Source organism: Pleurodeles waltl, chromosome 11, assembly GCF_031143425.1.
Source record: "Pleurodeles waltl isolate 20211129_DDA chromosome 11, aPleWal1.hap1.20221129, whole genome shotgun sequence".
In the NCBI taxonomy this organism is placed as follows: Eukaryota; Metazoa; Chordata; class Amphibia; order Caudata; family Salamandridae; genus Pleurodeles; species Pleurodeles waltl.
Genome location: NC_090450.1, coordinates 737,129,890 through 737,150,826, shown reverse-complemented (window position 1 = coordinate 737,150,826; position 20,937 = coordinate 737,129,890). Strand labels below are relative to the sequence as shown.

The window sequence follows — 20,937 nt, the reverse complement described above, 5'->3', positions numbered from 1 at the left end:
TTGTCTACTATTGTAGATAACGTGTTGACAAATTTTTCAGGAGCGATGATCCTAATGGATACAGGACAGGCTGCGGTAAGACCTATGACTCTTCAGAACCCCCTTATGTTAAACATCCTTTTAGCAAAGGAGGGCGGAGTTTGTAAAATGCTGAATTTACAGCATTGCTGTTTATATATACCAAACAATAGCAAAGAAATTAGAAGCCTTCTTACTAATTTGACTAATGTTAGTACTGATTTGAAAGAGCTGAAAGAACCTGGAGTTTGGGAAAATGTTGGCAAAGGTACTGCTTACGTGGGGAATTGGTTTGGCAACCTCGGAAAAGGGATAATATTGAAAATAGTACAGGTGATATTGATTATTGTGACTTGTATAATTGGATCATGGGGAATACTTAAATTATATCATGTGATTAAAATGAAGAAATTGGAAAAGGATCAGAGGAGGGAGGAAAGTAATATGGAGAAATTGTTTAGAGAAAATTCGAAAAAGGAAAGAAGAGTTAAAAGTTATAAGGAGTACAAATTTTAGAGGAGTAAAAATTTGTGTGGGAAGGTGTAAGTGTGATGACATATTTAGTCAGCAGAGGAGGGATTGTGAACGCTGAAAATGTAATTGTAATTATTCATGTATTTTGAATTATAAATCTGAATAGAATTTGATTAATATAGAAAATAATGTACGATTTGGAAAATGTGCCCATGTGAGTGGCCGTCATTAATTGAGAAGTGTCCTTATTAATTGCTTGTCAATGTAATTTGATGTCCTCATGTTGAGATTAATGAAGTAGTGTGTTATATTAATGATTACAAGGTATGTATTTGCTTTAGGTTTTAGGCCTTAAGTTAGCGTGTTTTGGGCCTAGTTTGCACAGCCTCATGTTAAGCTGCACTGTTCAAATATTGCTGAGAGAAATGTACGCTTGAAAAAATTAATACATGCATTGTTTTCCACTGCGTTGACCAAATGTTAGCAGATATCTTAAACTTTCTCATGAGACCTGTTTGCTACAATATTTTGTAATAGTAGGAGTAACATTGTATAGTACGTGAAAAGGCAATGTTCCCAGGAGCTGACAATGGATTCACTGACTGGAACATGTATGGATACAAAAATTGATACCTGACAAGCCTGACGGTGGGAACAGGAGAAGAGGGGCCAATCATTGACATGTGAAAGACAGTTTAGTTATATGGTATTCTCTTATTCTTATTGGACTACATGTGAACATATGATTCTTTCACCCATGAAAACATGGGAAGTTCTTTCGACAAATTTAACTTAACCTGACTGCAAGGAGAGAAGAGAGCTCATTCTTTCTATTCTGATTTCTTGAGTGCAGGAGGCTTATGCTATCCTGTCTGAGGAGCTGGGAGTTCCTTGTGACTTTATTGCTTAAACTTAAATGCTGAAAGCTGATTTTAGAGATTGGTTTCTAATGGATCAGATAGCTTAGACTCACATTTTCTGAACCATTCCCTTTCATGGCCCGTTGCTGATGCTGACCGAACAGATGCCCAACTGATGAAGATAATCGCAGCTTGCTGATCCTTATGAGGAGAGGTATAACAAATGCTAATGTTCTTGTTGCAAATATTGTCTTTTGTTTCTAGGTACCAACTGCTATTTTGATAGAGCAATAACTAGATGTTTTCCAAATTTGTGTTGGCTAAATTGTATTCTCATAAAGCCAAACATGCTAATGCTATTTCGATGACTAGTAAGGGAAGTCCTGAAATGTTAATAGGTTGCTTTTAACAAATAATTGACATTGCTCAGTTGCTGAACTTAGATGTATGCTATTTCTATTGTCCAGCTGTTCTTGCTCTTGATTTGTACTGTAACTCTTGAATGCATAATAATCCATGCATTAGTTAAGTTGAGATTCTTTAGGAGGCTTGGTCAACCAGTGCTGTTCCTATATGTGTATCAAATGGTTCTGAGACTAATTTACGTGACATTAGCGTTGCTAATATAGGGAAATAAACATTTCAATTTTACATAAATGTGTAGTTATTCATGGCCGAAGGGGTCATGGTGTGTACTAATTACTGACTCCATAGATAAGAACATTTGATTGTTGATGTTTTATGCTTGTATTAAGGTTATAGTGGGAGATTACCTCTAAGCGCAGTCAAAAGGTCCATCGAACCTCTAACATGTCCACTTATAAAATAAATTTAAGAAATCAAATAAGGTCAGACGCGCTAATAGATGCACTGAATTAAGTATGGATAAGATTTACCTTTGAGCCTGATGATGGGAACAGGAGAAGAGGTGCCAATCATCGACGTGTGAAAGACAGTTTAGTTAAATCTTAGATTTGGGTTTTAGTTTTTCTTGGCCCAACTGTAAACGTACGATTCCCTGACCAATGACGATGTGGGAAGATTCTTTAGGAAATTCTAACTTAGCCTGACTGCAGAGAGAGTTCTGTGCCATTTGTCGCCATTATTCTTTTGCACACTGTCTTATTCTGTGCGAGGAGTTGAACAGTTCCTGATGACTTTATTTTCTCCTTTGACTTTATTTCTTAAAATGCTCATGGTGGGTGCTGAGATTGCTTCGTAAATGGTTCAGGTAGCTTAGATCCCACTGTGTCTAAGCCATTCCCTTTCATTGTCCCGTTACTGAAGCTGACCAGACGGATGTCCAACTGACAAAGAGAATCTCAGCTTGCCGAACCATTAAGGAGAGGTATTACAAAATGCTATTGTTTGTTGTAGTTTTTTATTCTTTTGTTTTCTAGGTACCAATCATTATTTTGATACAGCCATAGTTAGATGCTTTCCAACTTAACTGTGACTAAACTGTTTTGCATGAAGTCCAAACATGCTATGCTAATAGGAGGGTTAGTTAGTATTCCTAGATAGTAATCCCAATGTTGACAAATGTTATTAACTAACTAAGAATTGATCTTGTTCACCTGGTTGAATCTAGATGTGTGTTATTTCTACTGTGCAGTTATTGCTGCTATTGATTTATACTGTGACTCTTGAATGCTTAATTGTAAATGATTTGGTTGAATTGAGATTATTTAGAGAATTGGTCAGCCATTGTTATTCATATGTGTTTATCATTTGGTATTGAGACTAATATACGTGATGTTAGCATTGTTAATATAGGGAAATAAACTTTTACTAAAGGTGTGGTTATTCATGGCCACATGAATCATGGTGAGTGGAGTTTAATGACTCAAGGTTTCTGACAAATTGATTGTTGTACATGTTGTTGTTGCTAGATTTGGTTGGGAATAGAACTGAGAATAATGATGGTGAGATTTCTCTAACCACAGTCAAAAGAGCTTTCCAACCTCTAATGTGTCCCCTTATGATTGACTTACAAAAGACCAAATAAGGCCTGAGGCGCTCACGCACCTTGCTCTTATTGTCCTGAATAACAATTCCACTCACTATTCCAAAGGTAACACCACATATGCAGTCTGGACATCACGCGGTCGCTTCCCTTCTGCTCCGGGGAAAGTAAAATTATTCCATCGTTCACTTTGGGAAAGCAAACTGTGACTCCACCCTGCGCCCACCGCGAGCAGTGCTCGTGCGAAGATGATAGGCCCGTGTCATGCACTCAGGATGGAGCGCTGCAGCAGTGCACTGCCAACGCACTGTTCCTTTAAATGTTCCAGGCAGGCAGCCTCGCCCCGCCCGCCCATCGTCCTGATGCGCTTGTAGCCGGGCTGGCATACACCAGGTAGCTTAGCACGGCACTGTACAGCGCTGCACGGCTCGGCGCTATACAGTACGGCGTTGAGGAGAACGGTGCAGCTCAGGGCAAGCGTCCTGTACGGCCCGGGAAAGGTAAGTGGAGGCAGTACGCACATTCATTTTACTTGTAAATACGGAGCATACGTTGTGCTGAGAATCCGGTCCGTATCTCCTGCTGGCCCCCAAGCGGGGCTTTTCAGGGACAAGCCGTGCTCGGGAATCCCCGCGCAGGGGCCGAGTTCTGCACCGTCAGGTGTAACGACCCCCGCCCCCTGTTAGGATTACAATGAAGCCGCCAATCCGGGTTGTGTGCGAGGGAGGGGTGGTGGTGTTAGGAGATGGTCTATTGCGGCCCGAGGCTGAATAAAGGGGCTGGAGGAACACGCCGGGCAACCGAGCCTAGGCCTGCTGGAAAGGCCGGTTGTGTAGTTCTGCGCCGCTCCCATTGCCCAGGGCTGGTTCCAGTGCTGAATTATTTATCCCAGCCGTATTTTCCTAGTACCGCCTCTTGTGTGGTAAAACAGCCACCGAGCGTCCTTCGCAGGCTTACATCGAGCGCTGACGACAGGTGTTATGAAAATTCCCTCTTCGACCCGAGAAACCGTTAATGAGCACGGTACGAAACATAAATTGTGAAAGTCACAAAATTCATAGTGAGCCGAGCCGGAAGTTTGGCGTGGCCCTCGGTGCCACAGCACTCAACAGCTGTCACGTGCAATATCTGAAATCAGTTTAGACTGAACAACATTTTTGACAGTTGTTTCATTTTAATATATCGGATTACCATAATTAGCACCATTTCTGAACAGGAAAGTGGGAGATTTTGAATGAATAATGGGGGGAATTTATTGTTCCAATCGACCTCTACTGAAACATAAGTCATTTCAGGCGGGAGACTACTGAAATATGCCTCTTTTGGCATAAACAAATCGGTAGCCTCCCCCCTGATTCGGGACTGACTTGGCGCCCGAGTTTCCATTCAAACCTTTTAAATTAAATATGAAAACTTAGTATTAGCAGCATTGTTAAAAGATCTTGCGGCCATTACCCTTACTAGAAGAAAAACTAAACATAGGCCAAGGTCAGTAGACTATGCTTTAAGATAGTGATGTTTGTAGTTTTTAAATATACATTTTGAAAGTTGTGAAGCAGTGGCTGCACGACATAGGCATGTGTCAGTCAAGATGGTTATATTTTTTGTGTGCACTTTATACATGGTCAATAATATTACCCCTATTAGAAGTCCTCCTCGTCCCAGTCCTAATTAATGAGGTTTGATCCCTCATTTACTGCAGTAGCACAGAAGTCCCTTCTCTCTCTCTCTCTCTCTCTCTCTATATATATATATATATATATATATATATATATATATATATATATATACACACACACAACTCCTGCCTCCTCCTTCATGTTTCTAAGCTGTGCCCAACAAGGTGCAACCAGGAGGGAGGAAAGAGGACTGGGACGAGGAGGACCCCCTAATCGGGAAATTAAAATTACCGGTAAGTAACTGAACATTACCCTCCCCCCCCCCCCCCTGGGATCGTCCTTGTCCCAGTCCTAACTAACAAGGAAATAACCAAGCTCAAATAAAACAAGCAAGCACCAAAAAGTGGTCTGCATACAAAGTTTATTCACTGAAAACCAACAGATTTCATTTAGAAGCAGTAGACAAGACAGTGGAACCAAAATGCCCATCAAGATCGTCACAAACTGAGAGACTGTAGTGTGTAAGGAAAGTATGAAGGAACAACTAAATGGCTGCCCTGCACATTTTCAAAAGGGAAACACCTCTTGCCTCTGCTCAGGAAGTAGATCTCCCAAATACCTCTTCCAGGAGGTAGAGAAGTCATCCCAAAAAAAAACCGACAAGCTCGAATCGCAGCCCACTGGGCTGAGAGTGCTTGGAATCAAGCCCTTTAAAAAAAAAAAAAAAAAAAACATCCAATAAAAATATTGCATTTTAAATGAATGGTTCAGTATGAGCAGGATCCTCATACCAGGCCTTACACCCAGTAGCGAAAGACCCCTAATGCTTTTTGTAAGGCTTCAGGATAGATTGTTTCCGAGAAGGCTAAATCTCCAGAGTAACGTGGGACGAACAACCCAACTGAACCAAGCCTACCCATTCAATAGATAGGCTGTCAGACACAACTGAGATGTCATCTGGCAAGACAGCAGAGGAAACTGAAGGGGAGAGGAGTTGCGAGGAAGAAAAAAAAAATGACCTCTGGCTAGAGACAGAAGGAGAGGAAATCGATGATGGCGGGCCAGTAATGGGCAATGACGAGCATGTGCACCTGTTCTGCCTTGACCTTCTGCAGTACCATTTGCAGGAGAGGAATTGGAGGAACGGCATACAGCAAACCCCCTCACCTCAACCCCCCTCCCCTCCGGCCTCGGGATGGAGAGAGCATCCTCTGCCCAGACCTGTGGAGATGGAAGTTCTGTGCAAAAGTAAAAGCAATGGGCATTGCCCAGGGAGGCAAACCGAGCTATCCAAGGAAACCGAAACCGTCGGCACACCTTGAGGAACACGGTACAAGCCAAGTGATAAATAACAGAGGATTGCAGGTTCTGGCTGAGACTGCCAAAAAACTCATGTCCCCAGATGTATACAGCCTTCAGATCCAGGACATTCACCTATGCACATGCACAAATCTGAGATGCAACCAGATTCAGAGACGTGCCTGTTGAGGTAACGTGGTTGTCTGTCCTGACTACCGCAGTCAGACCTTTTTAGATTCTCCTGAAAAACAAGCAAGGCTCTCAATACAGCAGTGAGCTCCCTCCACTTTGAGGATTGCTGACTCTACCAAGAAGACCAAGGCACACTTCTTTCCAGGTGACCCAACACTGCCCCCCCCCGAGTATCCACTCGCTGGCATCCGTCGTCAAAAGAACTGGGGAGGGAGCTGAAAACAAACCCCTTTTAATAGATTGTCCCTGATCAACCACCAGGACAGAGCTGCGATCAGTCCTTGCATTTTCCACCAACATCTTGCAGAACTGAGTGTCCATGCGAGCTGTGATAAACGTTTTAATCTGGGAAGGAGCAAGGTGAGACTTTGGAAGGTTCACCAGCAGACCAAAATCACCCAGGGCCTCCAGCACCAGCTCCACATCCTGTAGAACCTTTAAACCAGATGGCGCAGTCAATAACCAGTCATCCAAATACAGATAAAGGACAACACCTTTCAAATGCAAGAAAGCAGCAAAAGGGTCTGATACCTTTTGTGAAGACTCTGGGAGATGTGGCCTGGCCGAATGGAAGGACTTGAAACAGAAATTGCCGGCTGAGGACCAGGAATCTCAGAAATGACTGACTATCCATATGGTCTGGCCCATGAAAGTCGGCATCTTGAAGATCCAGCATTGCCAGAGAGTCTCCCCTCATGTGGAGAGGACTGATCGATTTGTAAGGACACCATCTGAAAATGTTCCACGAACAGAAACTTGTTTAGAGACCGGAAATTGAGTATGAGCCGAAAAGACCAGTCTGGCTTTGGAACCGCCCGAAGCCCGAGACATATTGTTTGGGGTCAAGGGCAACAAGTTTTCATGTTTCTTTTGTCTTTGGGACAAGTAGGCCCAACCCCCTGCAGCACAAACACTGCGGCTGCCAGTTTACAGAGAAGGGAACTGTCTGCAGTTGAGGTAATATGTGTGTCGACATGTTAATGCTGTTCAAACTTGTATTTATGGTTCATTTAATCAAAAGCCTTCATTATTAGGGTGAGCACTGTAAATAAACGTTTTACGGTCACACTGCACTAATGACAGTGGTTCCTGTAAAAACCAAAAGAGTACACATGTTTGAAAAGTTTAACAATATGAGGCTAAGTATAATGCTCCCAGAATGCTCTCTGATTAGATGCAAATGTTTGCAGAAGTTTGTAAGCAAGAGTGCCGATTCTTTGCTTTCAAAATACAATGTTCAGGAAAAAATGCAAATAGGAAAATTTTAGGTGCTATTTCTTTGAAGTGCCATTTAGTAAAATGTGTTGATGCATGCTAGTAGTTCCTAAAAATATTCCTAATGGAATATCAGTGTAACCGTTTTCAACAAAATTATGGGACACATGACAATTAACAAGCACAGGCAAAGCCATCTGATCCAACATTTTTTGTGAGTCTTTTGGTTTTGTTGATGCATGTCCTGTTTTAACATGGCTTTTGTAACACTTTATTGTTGTGGAAACTGCTAGGCCCTCACCATTGTAACAAATACAAGCAAAAAGAAAAACATTTGTTTTGTCTCCAAAAGCACACATTGCCACCAGTGGTGTAACAAAGGCCCCACAGCCCCCTCCAGGGGTCCCCCTCAGCACAGCACCTGCCTTGAGTGAGTATAGAGAGGGCTTCATGTGGTTTGCAGGGGGCCCCTACAGTTAATCCACTGATTGGCACAGTAGTTCCTGGATTTGAACAAAACAACTTTGTGTGCTAATATGCTCCTTATGAAAGAGCAGAATGCTATCATTCACAGTAAAGCTAGTTGAGAGATAAGAGATAGAAATTTTAAGTTTAATAAAAACAAAATAGCTTTGTTAATGCCAGCCCTAATTAGGGACCCAGTTCTTAAAGAAAGACACAAATGTGCACCTATGGTATATCTCTTTGAATTAGTTGCTTTCATGAATTCACAAGAACATACAGAAGTAGACCAGGACATCTTACTCCTAGAATAAATTTGTGAATTGTATTCAAGCACAAGCAAATATGCATGTGTATATTTGCTCATGTGAAAATCTGTTCAACGTTTACAAGTTCACTTTCCCTCCAACCACTTTTTTCCCAACCTTGGAGGAACTTCTACTTCTGCCATTGTCAGGAGTACATTCTCAGCCTTTCTCATTATGGGAAAATATTAGAGAAGGACTGTTGAAAATCCTTAAAACATGTAAGCTAAGTTTGCAAACTCCAAGGCATTCCAGCCCTGGAACTACTGCTTACTACTTCCTCAAGCCCCAGTATGTAGATCTGCGGAAAGGTGGCAAAATAAGGCAATTACTATAGTAGGAAGTGAAATTGCAGGTATTCAAGCCTCAGTATAGTGGTTGCCATGGCATGGTCAGAGAGGCTATTATCAGAGCTTTTACATAATGAGATTGCTTCCATAATTTGTCGCCACACTAGTAGATTGTTTTTACAGGACAAATAGATTTAAGAAGCAGCCTGTCCCATGCACAAGTAAATATTTTATAAAATTCCACACCCCTGCTTCTGGTCTTTTGACATTAGAACAATTGCCCTTTTCTGCAGGAGTAAGTCTATTCCCCCTTTGAGACTGTAACTGTCCTGGATCCTTTGGAGAAGATGTAGGTCTGAAGCATGGAAGAGGAGCGTGATCTTTGAATTGTATCTGATAGCCATGTTCCACTACAGAAAGGACCCAGGCATCCATCACTGTTCACTTCCACTGTGAAGAAAGTCTCTGAGGTGACCTCCCATTACCATCTAGTCATTTCGGCTGCTGGATAGAAGGTGCGCTGGAGGAGGAGGGTCAGGATTTGTTGTAGCAGGTGGCCCCTGACCTCAGGCTCTACCTCCAAAGGGCTGACGTTCATTGGCTTGAAAAAAAACCTTTCTGACACCAAACTGTTTCTTATCAGCTACAGTTCTAAAAGGTCTCAGGAAATTTTTCTCCTCTGCCACCTTTTCAACCATTTTGGTGAGCTCAGGACCAACAATTTTGGGCCCAAAAACGGCAATTTGCAAATCAAGGAAAGCTAGCTTCCAATTTCCAAGACCTTAACCATAAAGATCATCCTTATACAGCATATTTTTAATGACCTCATGAAAAGGCAAACGGTCCATATTTGTAGTGTTATACTGCACCAGAAATTCGTCCTTCTTGTTAGAAATGGGGTTTCTGGTTGGCTGCGGTATGCACCTAGGCCAGGAGAACCTACCACTCTAGTCAGGACGAGAGGGCTACACACCCAAGGTAACCCCTGCTCACCCCTCTGGTAGCTTGGTCCAAGCAGTCAGGCTTATCCCAGAGGCAATGTGTAAAGTGTTTGCACAACACACATGACGCAGTAAATACACCACAAAGAAAACAGAAGTTGCATAAAAATAAACTATTGCATAAAACATCATTAGACCAAAAACGACATGTATCAGTAATTCCCTGCTTCATGAGCAGTTGTTAGAATGTTACACAGGTTACTAGTACTCTGCGAAAATAGTCAGTAGTCAGGTAAACGTATAGTTTATTGGTGTGCTGCAGCACAAGCAGTAGTCGGGTTGTCATTCCCACCAAAAATGCACATGTCAGAATAAACATATTATCAGGAATGCCAAGACATCACCATGAATGCACATAGAGTGAAACATCCCCCAAATGGTAGGTCATCATTATCACCAACATAAATGCACATATCCTGAAAAACACTTTTATATAACATATGTCATAATACCCTAGTGAGTGCCCGCAAAAAGAGACATCTTTCCAGTACCTTAGTCATGTAAAACATTATCCACCATCCCACTCAGATCATATAGACTCTGGAACTATGTGCGCCACCAAACAAGGGGCAAACAATATATCACAGGGTCGTGATCTGCAAGGGAAAAACTCCTACATGAAAACTTTGTCCGTGCTAAGTCAGCAGGCTCCCCGCGACCTATCAACCAATGGGGGGGCCTCAATCAAAAGGACACAAGGTTGTTTTCCCGCACCCAGAGCGGACTCCCACAAAGCGCTCTTCCCGCACCATACGTAAAAGGAATAAAGTGCTCTCCATGGGCTCAGGTAAACCAAGTGAGCGCCCGCCACGCTCCGACCAGCACGACCCAGTGCTTTCCTTTCAGTGAGGGCTTCAATTACACCGCGACCTTCCTGTGTCTGAGAAAGGGAAAATGCAAGGGTAAAAGGGGGGGGGACCACCACCCAGCCCCTGGAGACATCGGTGAGCCACAGGGCTGCAGGCTGCAGGGTTCCAGCAAGCAGGCATGGACAAGGGTAAGAAAGCAGTGGCAGTTCCTCTCAGTGACCTAGCAGGTCACAGGTCGGCACAACAGCAGCACAGTCCCAAGGCAGTTTCTGGCGAGTCCTTCCTGCAGCATCCAGTGTCCAATCACTTAGTCCATTAGTGTCTAAAATTATGGAGGATAGCCCCCTGTACTTATACTGATTCTGCACAGCCTCCACAAAAATGGGAGAGCGGATTCCAGCCACTACTAACCAATTCCAGGAGTGTCCCCTCTCTCCTCCAGCACTGGCTCCAGACATCAGTAGGGGGTAAACAAGCCCTTTGTCTGAGGCCAGGGCACAGCCTTCACAGATGCAGGTGTGCCCCACCTCTACCTTTCCCAGCCCAGGAAGACCATTCAGTATGCAGATGCACTCTTGTGACACCTTGAACCTCCCTGTGTACAGGCTGTCTGAGAAGTATGCATAAAGCCCAGCTGTCACTCTCACCCAGATGTGGACTAGAGTCAAGCTGCAAAACACCAGAGTCAAACACACAGATAAATGTCCACTTTCTAAAAGGGGCATTTCTATAATGGTAATAAAAAATCCACCTACACCAGTGAGCAGCATTTCTCACTGCCATTCCAACCATACCAAACATGCCAACGCCACCACTCATAGATCAGACAATGCCACTTAGACATATGTTAGGGCATTTCCAATACAATCCTATAAGGGGAACTGCATTCACTGTAGTGAGAAACTACACGGGCTGTTTGTCACTACAAGGACATGTAGTACATAAGACATATGTCCTGCCTTTTACATACACAGCACCCTGCCCATAGGGCTATCTAGGGCCTACCTTAGGGATGAAGTATATGTAGTAAAAGGGGAGTTCCAGGCCTGGCAATAAATTTAGATGCCAGATCCCTGTGGCAGTAAACTGCGCACACAGGCTCTGCGGTTGCAGGCCTAAGATAGGTTTGAAAGGCTACTTCTGTGGGTGGCGCAAGCACCGCTGCAGGCCTACTAGTAGCATTTAAGTTTCAGGCCCTGGGTATAGGAATACCACGTTACAAGGGACTTGTAGATACATTAAATGTGCTAATCAGCTGTAAGCCAATCATACCAAGTTTAGAAGGGAGAGCACATGCACTTAAGCACTGGTCAACAGTGGTAAGGCGCACAGAGTCCTAATGTCAACAAAAAGGGGTCAGAAAAAATATGAGGAGGAAGGAAGGAAGGCAAAAAGTTTAGAGGACCCTGTTTGGAGTTTGGATGATCCAACATTCCTCAAAAGTTGGGGCATCAAGCCCCAGTTGGTCCCTGAAATGAAATAAGACCTCCCCGAGTTGCTCAGACTGAATGCATCTGCCCTTATAACCATCAGTCTCCTCTGCATCATCATCTGACCTATGATGTTTTACAGGGACATCCTTTTCCTGTGAAGCAGAATCCACAGCCTCCTTATTCAAAGACTGCAAGTCTGCACAAAAAATATGCAATAATTCTTCGGCTCCTACTGCTCAGGAGTCTGAACATGCTTCTGCTTCTCTAAATGTTTGGCCATCACAAAAATCTGTTGCCAGAAAGCACAGCAACACGCTCCACAGCGTCTGTGCTTCCTATTTTAATGGCCATCTTGGTCTCATCTCGCGAGATCCCAGTTGCCATAAGAGGAAGCAGCCCAGCTCAGCAGCCCAGCTCAGCAGCCCAGCTCAGCCCCCAGAGAACCACTGCCAAAAGCAGTAGCAGCTTCCTGTCCCAGTCAGCACATGAGCAGGGAGTGCATCCACGAGCGGGGAAAAAAATATTCTGCAGGCCGCTCCAGCAAAGGCCGCTTCTCGTGCACACACGGACCACTGTGCATAGACAGAAACTAAACAATACCACACCAGTATAACAGAAAACAAAAGCAAAAAATACAGAAGAAGCGAACTAGCATGCTTACCTGCGTCTGCAACGGTAAACAAAACAGGAGGAGGCAAGGGGAGGAGTTGGTGTATTAAAAAAAGGTAAAGCTAGACAAATAACTTCTGTGCTACTGCTGTCAGTGAAAGATCAAACCTCGTTAGTTAAGCCTGGGACGAGGAGGATCCCATGAGGGGGTGTTGTAACATACAATGGGATAGCTATCCCTACTTTTTTGTATCCTCCTCCTCTGTCTGCTACCTACCGAAGAAAAATTGACCTCCCACCATTACTTCTCCTGTAACTTACATGTCCTCAAACTGGAGGTGCAGCAATGGGAGGGAGGGGTGTACACTGGGATGAGGAAGACTACGACTCCAGGTAACCAAAGTTACAAGCCTCCTGATCAACAAGATCTACTTTATAGTGCTTTACAAATGTCAGATATGTAGATTGTGTAGCGGCCCTACAAATCTCCTGTAGAGATGCACCCCTGCTACAGCTCAAGTTGCTGAAACTGCTCTTGTGGGTCTCCCTTGAATGTTAGATTGTGGGAACTATTATTTAATGTTACAGTCTTGCAAAAGTGCTTGGTGAACCCATCTACTTGTAGTCTGCATTGAGACGTTCCTGCCTTTATTTGCTGTTATATACAAGACAAAGAGATAGTGAGAAAGTCCAACATTTTTTGTCATACCCACTTGGAGATGAAGGAACACCTAAATTATTTACTCATCTGACGACAGGTAAAATGGTTTATTGTGAGAGATGAATAGTGTAATTTGCTTTAGGGGCACATATTAGGTCTAATCTTGGACAAACTTGACCACAAAAAAATTCAGAAAAGAATAGGACACAAGTGATGCCCCCATTTCACCCAAACTCTGTGCTGACTTAATGACAACCCAAAATGCTGTTTTACTTGATTGCCAATTCAGCAATTCAGACCCACCTGTTCAAAAGGCTCAAAGGGGAGTTGTAACCCATGTAGAACTATGGAAAGGTTCCACTCTGGGATGGGGCTGGGCACCTTAAGCCTTTTCAGTTTAATGCCTCCATGAAGCCGACGAAAAAGTGGTTCTGTCTGTGTACAATCCTCTCCACCATTAAGCGCCTTAATTGCTGACCATTGGAGCAGGTGCCAAACCCATGAAAAACCCTTCCTTGAGAAACTCAAGGATCTGAAAAATATTCAGTGCGCTTGGATCTAATCCTTTAGAACCACACCACTTCTGAAAGGATCCCCATTACCTTCTATAAGAAGAGGAAATTGATGCCTTTCTTGAGGCTTGAATGTCTCAGACTACATCTAAGGAACATCCCATGTTTAGTAAGCCTACCATTTCAAGTTCCATGCTGTCAGCCTGAGGTGACGAAGCTTGATCAATGGAAAGTAGGGAAACCGATGCACAGAAGTTTGAAGAGATGGATGCAGATAATTCCCTTGTACTGGTGACATCACTGGGGAGAACCACTGTCATTGGGGCCAGAACAGTGCAATACAAATGCCTTCTTCTGAATCTTCCGAAGCAATCTCAGGAAGAGGGGAATCAGTGGGAAGGCATACAGGACGCCCTGGGGTGGAGGAATCAAGAGTGCATCCACTGCCACCGCCTGTGGACAGTCCGTCTCTGAAGAGAACACTAGTAGCATTGCATTCTGTGGTGAGGCAAATGGATCTATCCAGGATCTGGTGAAGTGATTACAAATTTGATCGAATTCCTGAGCAGACAAGTGATAACATCTCTGAAGATGGAAGATTTCTGCTGAGGATGAAATTCAACTGTCCCTGAATGTAAACTGCCATGAGGGTTTAGTTTCTGTCCTGGAAAAAATCTGGTTCACCAGTAAATTTAACCCTTCGCTGTCGGTACCCCATGGATATTTAAGTAGCATTTGACTGCTTGATTGTCCTTTTTAACTTCCCGATTTGCTCCCTCCATTTGTGAGGAATAAGCCTGCAGCAGTACAGGATCGCTCATGTGGACTGACCACTCCATCATCCACTTCCAAATCAATACATCTCACATCCCCATCCTAACCAGGTTCAGCATTCCAAGCCACAGCTGGGGCAGAACCACTGAAGCAGACTGGCTCTGTGTCCTCAGCACAGATGAAACTAGCCCCACAGACTACCTCGACAAGTACATCAATAACTGGATCAAGAACTGTGCGGACTCCCTCGCACCCATCAAACCCAGTAAGCATAGTAGATCAGAGAAGCATGCCAGCTGGTACACAGAAGACCTCTGAGACACCAAACTGCACTGAAAACCGCTATAAAGGAAATGGAGAGCCAGCTATAACACCATCAACAGAACTCCCTACAAGGCTGCACTCAAACGCTATCACCAGCAAATAAGAGACACCATGAAGAAAGCATGAGTTGACTACATCAAAAAAGCTTTAACATCAAGGAGAGCTTCCTGATCGTTAAGGATTACACCTCGCCCTCAACTTCTGTAACCAACATCGCTGCCTCCCAGCAACTCTGCAACTACCTATCCAACTTCTTCCACAGCAGAATTGCAAACATCTACAGCATCTTTGCACACCAACTTAGTCCCTAGTGAACACATTGCTAACCTACCGACCACTAACCAAGACATCCACCTGACCCAGTGGACAACCCTCACCAGAAACTAACAGCAGCTATCATGCGGACCATCCTGTTAGGCACCCCAATTGACCTATGCACTCAGCACATCTAGAAAGTGGGAACATCACCAATCAGCACCACCCTGACCCACATCATCAACACGTCCATCACGTTTGCCTCTTTCCCGGATAATGGAAACTTGCAGAAATCAGCACCCTTCTCAGTGACCCACAGCAGACCAGAATAAGCTGAGCAACTTCCGACCCATCTCCCTGCTTCCCTATCCAGTCAAAGTGATAGAGAAAGCTATCAATAAGCAACTCGCAACCCACCTCAAACTTTACCATCTTCTAGACAACACTCTGTTAGGATTCAGAAAGAACCACAGCACCGAAACAGCACTCATTGTGGTCACCTATGACATTCAGATCATCCTGGACAGAGGAGAAACAGCTGCCCACATCCTGCTTGACCTCTCTGCGGCCTTCAACGCTGTCGCCTTTAACGTCCTCATCAGAAGACTCCACGAGATTGGCATCCAAGGAAACTCTTGCTATTGGATCTGGTCCTTCCTCATAGGAAGAACCCCATGGGTCATGCTGCCACCTTTCACATCTGTAGTGCTTTCCTCTTATCTAGTTTCTAAGCACTAACATAACACACTAGAAATGCACTTGTGAGGTCAAAGAAGACTTTTATTGTTGTTAATTCTTCCCCAACCACAATATTTATGAATGACGAATTAGTAGCTTTCAAGTCCGCGTTAATCAAACAAAATATATCAGTTTGCAATATACACAGCAGGTTATATTTATAAGATATTGAATGCAAAGCAAAACAAATACTTCACCGTGTGGGAAACTATCTACAGCTTCATCTTTCTAAGGTCTGCAAGCTGATGACCCCTGTCAGCCGCGAGAAAGAGATTCATCTACCCACACGGGATTGCTGGCAGCTGGCGCCAAGCTCCAGCACGAGGTCCGGCAGATTCGAATCTGAATCTCTGCAGCCTGTTACATTCGTTACAAAGGTGTGCCCCCTCCTCTCAGACCTGGGAAACTGAGCAAGCCTTTTGGAGACTGGCCAGGTCTCCAAGACTACTCCTGTTCCCAAGCTCAAGCGAAGAGAAAAACACCCATGTACTCTCTCTTATCAGGTCTAGTCTACTGTGAGAACAAAACATCTTGGTTCATCTTGTGCAAAAACACAGCTTGGAAAAATACAGCTTGAATTCTCAACTGCAATGTCTAACTCCACGTTAAAGGCAATAGGCAGCTAACCTAAATATCAAATGCAATGTCTAGTGTCATGTCAAAGCCAATAAGCATTTAAGCTGAATACAAAATGCAATGTCTTATATCATGTCAAAGCCAATAGGCAGCTGAGCTGAATATAAAATGCAATGTATAATATCATGTCAAAGCCAATAGGCAGAGGAGCTGAATACAAAATGTAATGTATAATATCATGTCAAAGCCAATAGGCAGTTAAGCTGAATATAAAATGCAATATATAATATCATGTCAAAGCCAATAGGCAGAATATCTAATAGCATGTCAAAGTCAATAGGCAGCTAAACTGAATACATCATGTCAAAGACAATAGGCGGCTAGACTGGATACAGCATGTCAAAGCCAATAGGCAGAATACAGAATGTAATGGCTAATGCAATGTCAAAGCCCATAGGCGGCTCAACTGAATACAGAAAGTAATGGCTAATGCCATGTCAAAGCCAATAGGCAGAATACAGAATGTAATGACTAATGCAATGTCAAAGCCCATAGGCGGCTAAACTGGACAAAACATACCATGTGCTACTGGTGAACATTGAGCAACTAATATGCGCAGTGGTGAAACACAAAGTCATTGGTCAAAACAAAATTTAACAAATGGCAGTACATTCCGCCCTTTGACCAATGAATTTTTGTTTCACATATCTCTTGTTTCAAACAAAAACAAAAAACAAAAAAAAACATCAGCACAAAAAAAAACATTATCAGCAAGTCACATTTGAATGATCAAAACAATCCCTGTAAAGCAATAGAAGTGAATTAACACATTGATTTCATAACCTTTCACATCAGATACATCTATACAGAAAAGACTGAGCAATTTGTACTCTGAATGAGTCTCTAATTCAACAGTGTTAGCAATTTGATGTGGCATGAGTTCTACTCATGTAAAGGGGCACGGTCCACCTGAAAGTTTTGCTGGAAGATAAGCAAAAGTCAGAGTTCCATACGAGAGGGAAAAAAACAAAAAACACAGCTTAGTTCCAGTGGAAGAATGCAATCAAACAAGTTGAACTTGAACTGAAGGCGCAGTTTGCGCAAAATGGATCCATGGTGCTGGCACTTTACTCAGCCAGGTTCAGGTTGGGGGTTCGGTCCCTTCCCCGACCCCACACGCACACACTGGAAAGGGGACCACACAGCACACTCAGGGACAGTGGCGAAACGTGGTAGGATCTGCAAAAGAAACAAGTATGACTTTTCTTGCAAATAACATTTTTCATTTAAACTGCACCCTTCCTCTTTCTTTCCCTGTTTTATAATCAGCAGGACGTTTTTGGGGCCCTTTGTTATATTTTCTGCAGGTTCTGGAGGATCACTTAGGGCTTCAGCCCACACATCAGCACTGAGGTTTTTATCTGCTGCACCACAGCTTCCCTTTTCTTGCACTGTCAGAAGGGCTGGGGAAGACTCCTTCTTTACCAAACCTCCATTCACTGCATTTTTGCCAAGTTGGGCCATTCTGTCTCCAATTTGTATGAATGAATCAGATTCTTTTCTAGGTATCAGCATAATTTCGATTTTTCCTTGGTAATTTGCAGCAATCACTCTCCCTAAAACCTGATCACTTTGCCATTTCTGTCCTGGTAACTTTCCTCTCCCCAACTGCTCTGTGACTGCTTGCATGACAGATTGCTTTTGTGCGTGCTGCACAGTTTTTATCAAATCTAGGGGAATTTGCATCTCTCTCATCTCTGCCCACCTGTAAGTGGCTTTTTCTCTCAGCTGTTCACATTTCTGGGGCACCCACTTAGCCATCCCCACTAAGGCAGAATTCTGGGTGTACACTTCTCTCTCTGAATTTTTCTCATTAACATCTGCAAGGTAATTGAACCAGTTAGGTGCTAAAACATTAGCAATAAACCAAAAATCAGCGTAAAAATGATACATCTCACGTAGCTCTTGCTTTAAAATCTGACACACATTATACAACTCCATTCCTTCTCCTGTGCCAGAAAACAACATTTCAGTCAATGAATCATTAGTAAAACAAACATGCGTTTTATCTTCAGTAGACACGAATTCAAATGGTGCACACAACTTCATTGATAACTCTTTTACCTGTGGTACTCTAGCCCTGTCTTGCAAGTACCAGATCCAATGTATGATTCTAGCTAGGGGCACTATTTTCTTCCCTTGTTCTTGAGTTACATGTACATCAGTATTTCCTTCTTGCACTGCGCAGAAACCTAAAGTCTGCATTATTTCATTTGCCAAATCACAAGCGCGCAGCTGCATATAATTTTTCACAGTGACCATATACAAAAGTGTTAGGATTTCTCTCAAATGAGGGCTATTCTTTTTCCAAAAATCAAACAAGCTAATGAAAGTCGGCTCTTTCTCTAAAATCTTTCGTTTTACTTGTGCATTTTGCAACGGTAACTCGTAAATCACATTCTGGTCTCTCTCGTCCGTGTTATCAGTTAAGGAATGCATTTTGGCTGCCAAAAACCCTGGCTCACACGAAAACTCAGTGCAGCTCGGAGCTGTCTTAACCCCCTCATTACTGGAATGGGACAAGAAAGATTCTTCAAAAACAGCCTTTTTATAACTTTCAGTCAGGCTAATTTGCTCACGTAAATTCCTATTTTCATGTTCCAACTTCCTACATTTCTTCTGCATTTCTCTGTAAGCAGATAAAGGTATCCAGACCTTTCTGTCATCATTACTTCCAAAAGACACTTTTTCTACATATGTACAACAGAAATTATTTCTCAAAACACTATCAGGCATTTTAGCTACACATGCATTTTCAAAAATGGTCTGCTGTGCTTCTGTAATTCTCCAAACAGAAAACAATTCACAGTTTTTCTTAGCACCATCGGGCAGTTTACCAACACATGCATTCTCAGACATGGTCTGCCGTGCTACTGTGATTCTCCAAAAAAAACAATTTCTGTAATTCTCCAAACAACAAAAACAATTACACTTTTAAAGTGTGCACTTAGAAATCTACCAACTCGTCAACACCCTCTTAATCACCTCTTAATGACCGACCCCACTCCTGGTACCAATTGTAGTGCTTTCCTCTTATCTAGTTTCTAAGCACTAACATAACACACTAGAAATGCACTTGTGAGGTCAAAGAAGACTTTTATTGTTGTTAATTCTTCCCCAACCACAATATTTATGAATGACGAATTAGTAGCTTTCAAGTCCGCGTTAATCAAACAAAATATATCAGTTTGCAATATACACAGCATGTTATATTTATAAGATATTGAATGCAAAGCAAAACAAATACTTCACCGTGTGGGAAACTATCTACAGCTTCATCTTTCTAAGGTCTGCAAGCTGATGACCCCTGTCAGCCGCGAGAAAGAGATTCATCTACCCACACGGGATTGCTGGCAGCTGGCGCCAAGCTCCAGCACGAGGTCCGGCAGATTCGAATCTGAATCTCTGCAGCCTGTTACATTCGTTACAAAGGTGTGCCCCCTCCTCTCAGACCTGGGAAACTGAGCAAGCCTTTTGGAGACTGGCCAGGTCTCCAAGACTACTCCTGTTCCCAAGCTCAAGCGAAGAGAAAAACACCCATGTACTCTCTCTTATCAGGTCTAGTCTACTGTGAGAACAAAACATCTTGGTTCATCTTGTGCAAAAACACAGCTTGGAAAAATACAGCTTGAATTCTCAACTGCAATGTCTAACTCCACGTTAAAGGCAATAGGCAGCTAACCTAAATATCAAATGCAATGTCTAGTGTCATGTCAAAGCCAATAAGCATCTAAGCTGAATACAAAATGCAATGTCTTATATCATGTCAAAGCCCATAGGCAGCTGAGCTGAATACAAAATGCAATGTATAATATCATGTCAAAGCCAATAGGCAGCTGAGCTGAATATAAAATGCAATGTATAATATCATGTCAAAGCTAATAGGCAGCGGAGCTGAATACAAAATGTAATGTATAATATCATGTCAAAGCCAATAGGCAGTTAAGCTGAATATAAAATGCAATATATAATATCATGTCAAAGCCAATAGGCAGAATATCTAATAGCATGTCAAAGTCAATAGGCAGCTAAACTGAATACATCATGTCAAAGCCAATAGGTGGCTAGACTGGATACAGCATGTCAAAGCCAATAGGCAGAATACAGAATGTAATGGCTAATGCAATGTCAAAGCCCATAGGCGGCTCAACTGAATACAGAAAGTAATGGCTAATGCCATGTCAAAGCCAATAGGCAGAATACAGAATGTAATGACTAATGCAATGTCAAAGCCCATAGGCGGCTAAAATGAACAAAACATACCATGTGCTACTGGTGAACATTGAGCAACTAATATGCGCAGTGGTGAAACACAAAGTCATTGGTCAAAACAAAATTTAACAAATGGCAGTACAACATCAGAGACCAAGAAATTGATATACGGAGCCCCACAGGGATTGTCCCTCAGCCCCACCCTTTTCAACATATACATGACTCCACTTGCCGACATCATCCAGTCATAAGACATCACTGTCAAACCGTATG

The 20,937-nt window shown here is 42.9% G+C and overlaps 1 protein-coding gene across 1 annotated transcript in view; it reads left to right on the top strand.

Annotated features, from left to right (window-relative positions):
• The first annotated feature begins 3,658 nt into the window (after positions 1 to 3,658).
• SLC7A4 (solute carrier family 7 member 4) overlaps positions 3,659 to 20,937 on the top strand; it is a 212,544-nt gene continuing 195,265 nt past the window's right edge. Inside the window, exon 1 of the mRNA XM_069214436.1 lies at positions 3,659 to 3,818. The gene's annotated coding sequence lies outside the window, so the exon portion shown is untranslated. The remainder of the gene's footprint in view (positions 3,819 to 20,937) is intronic.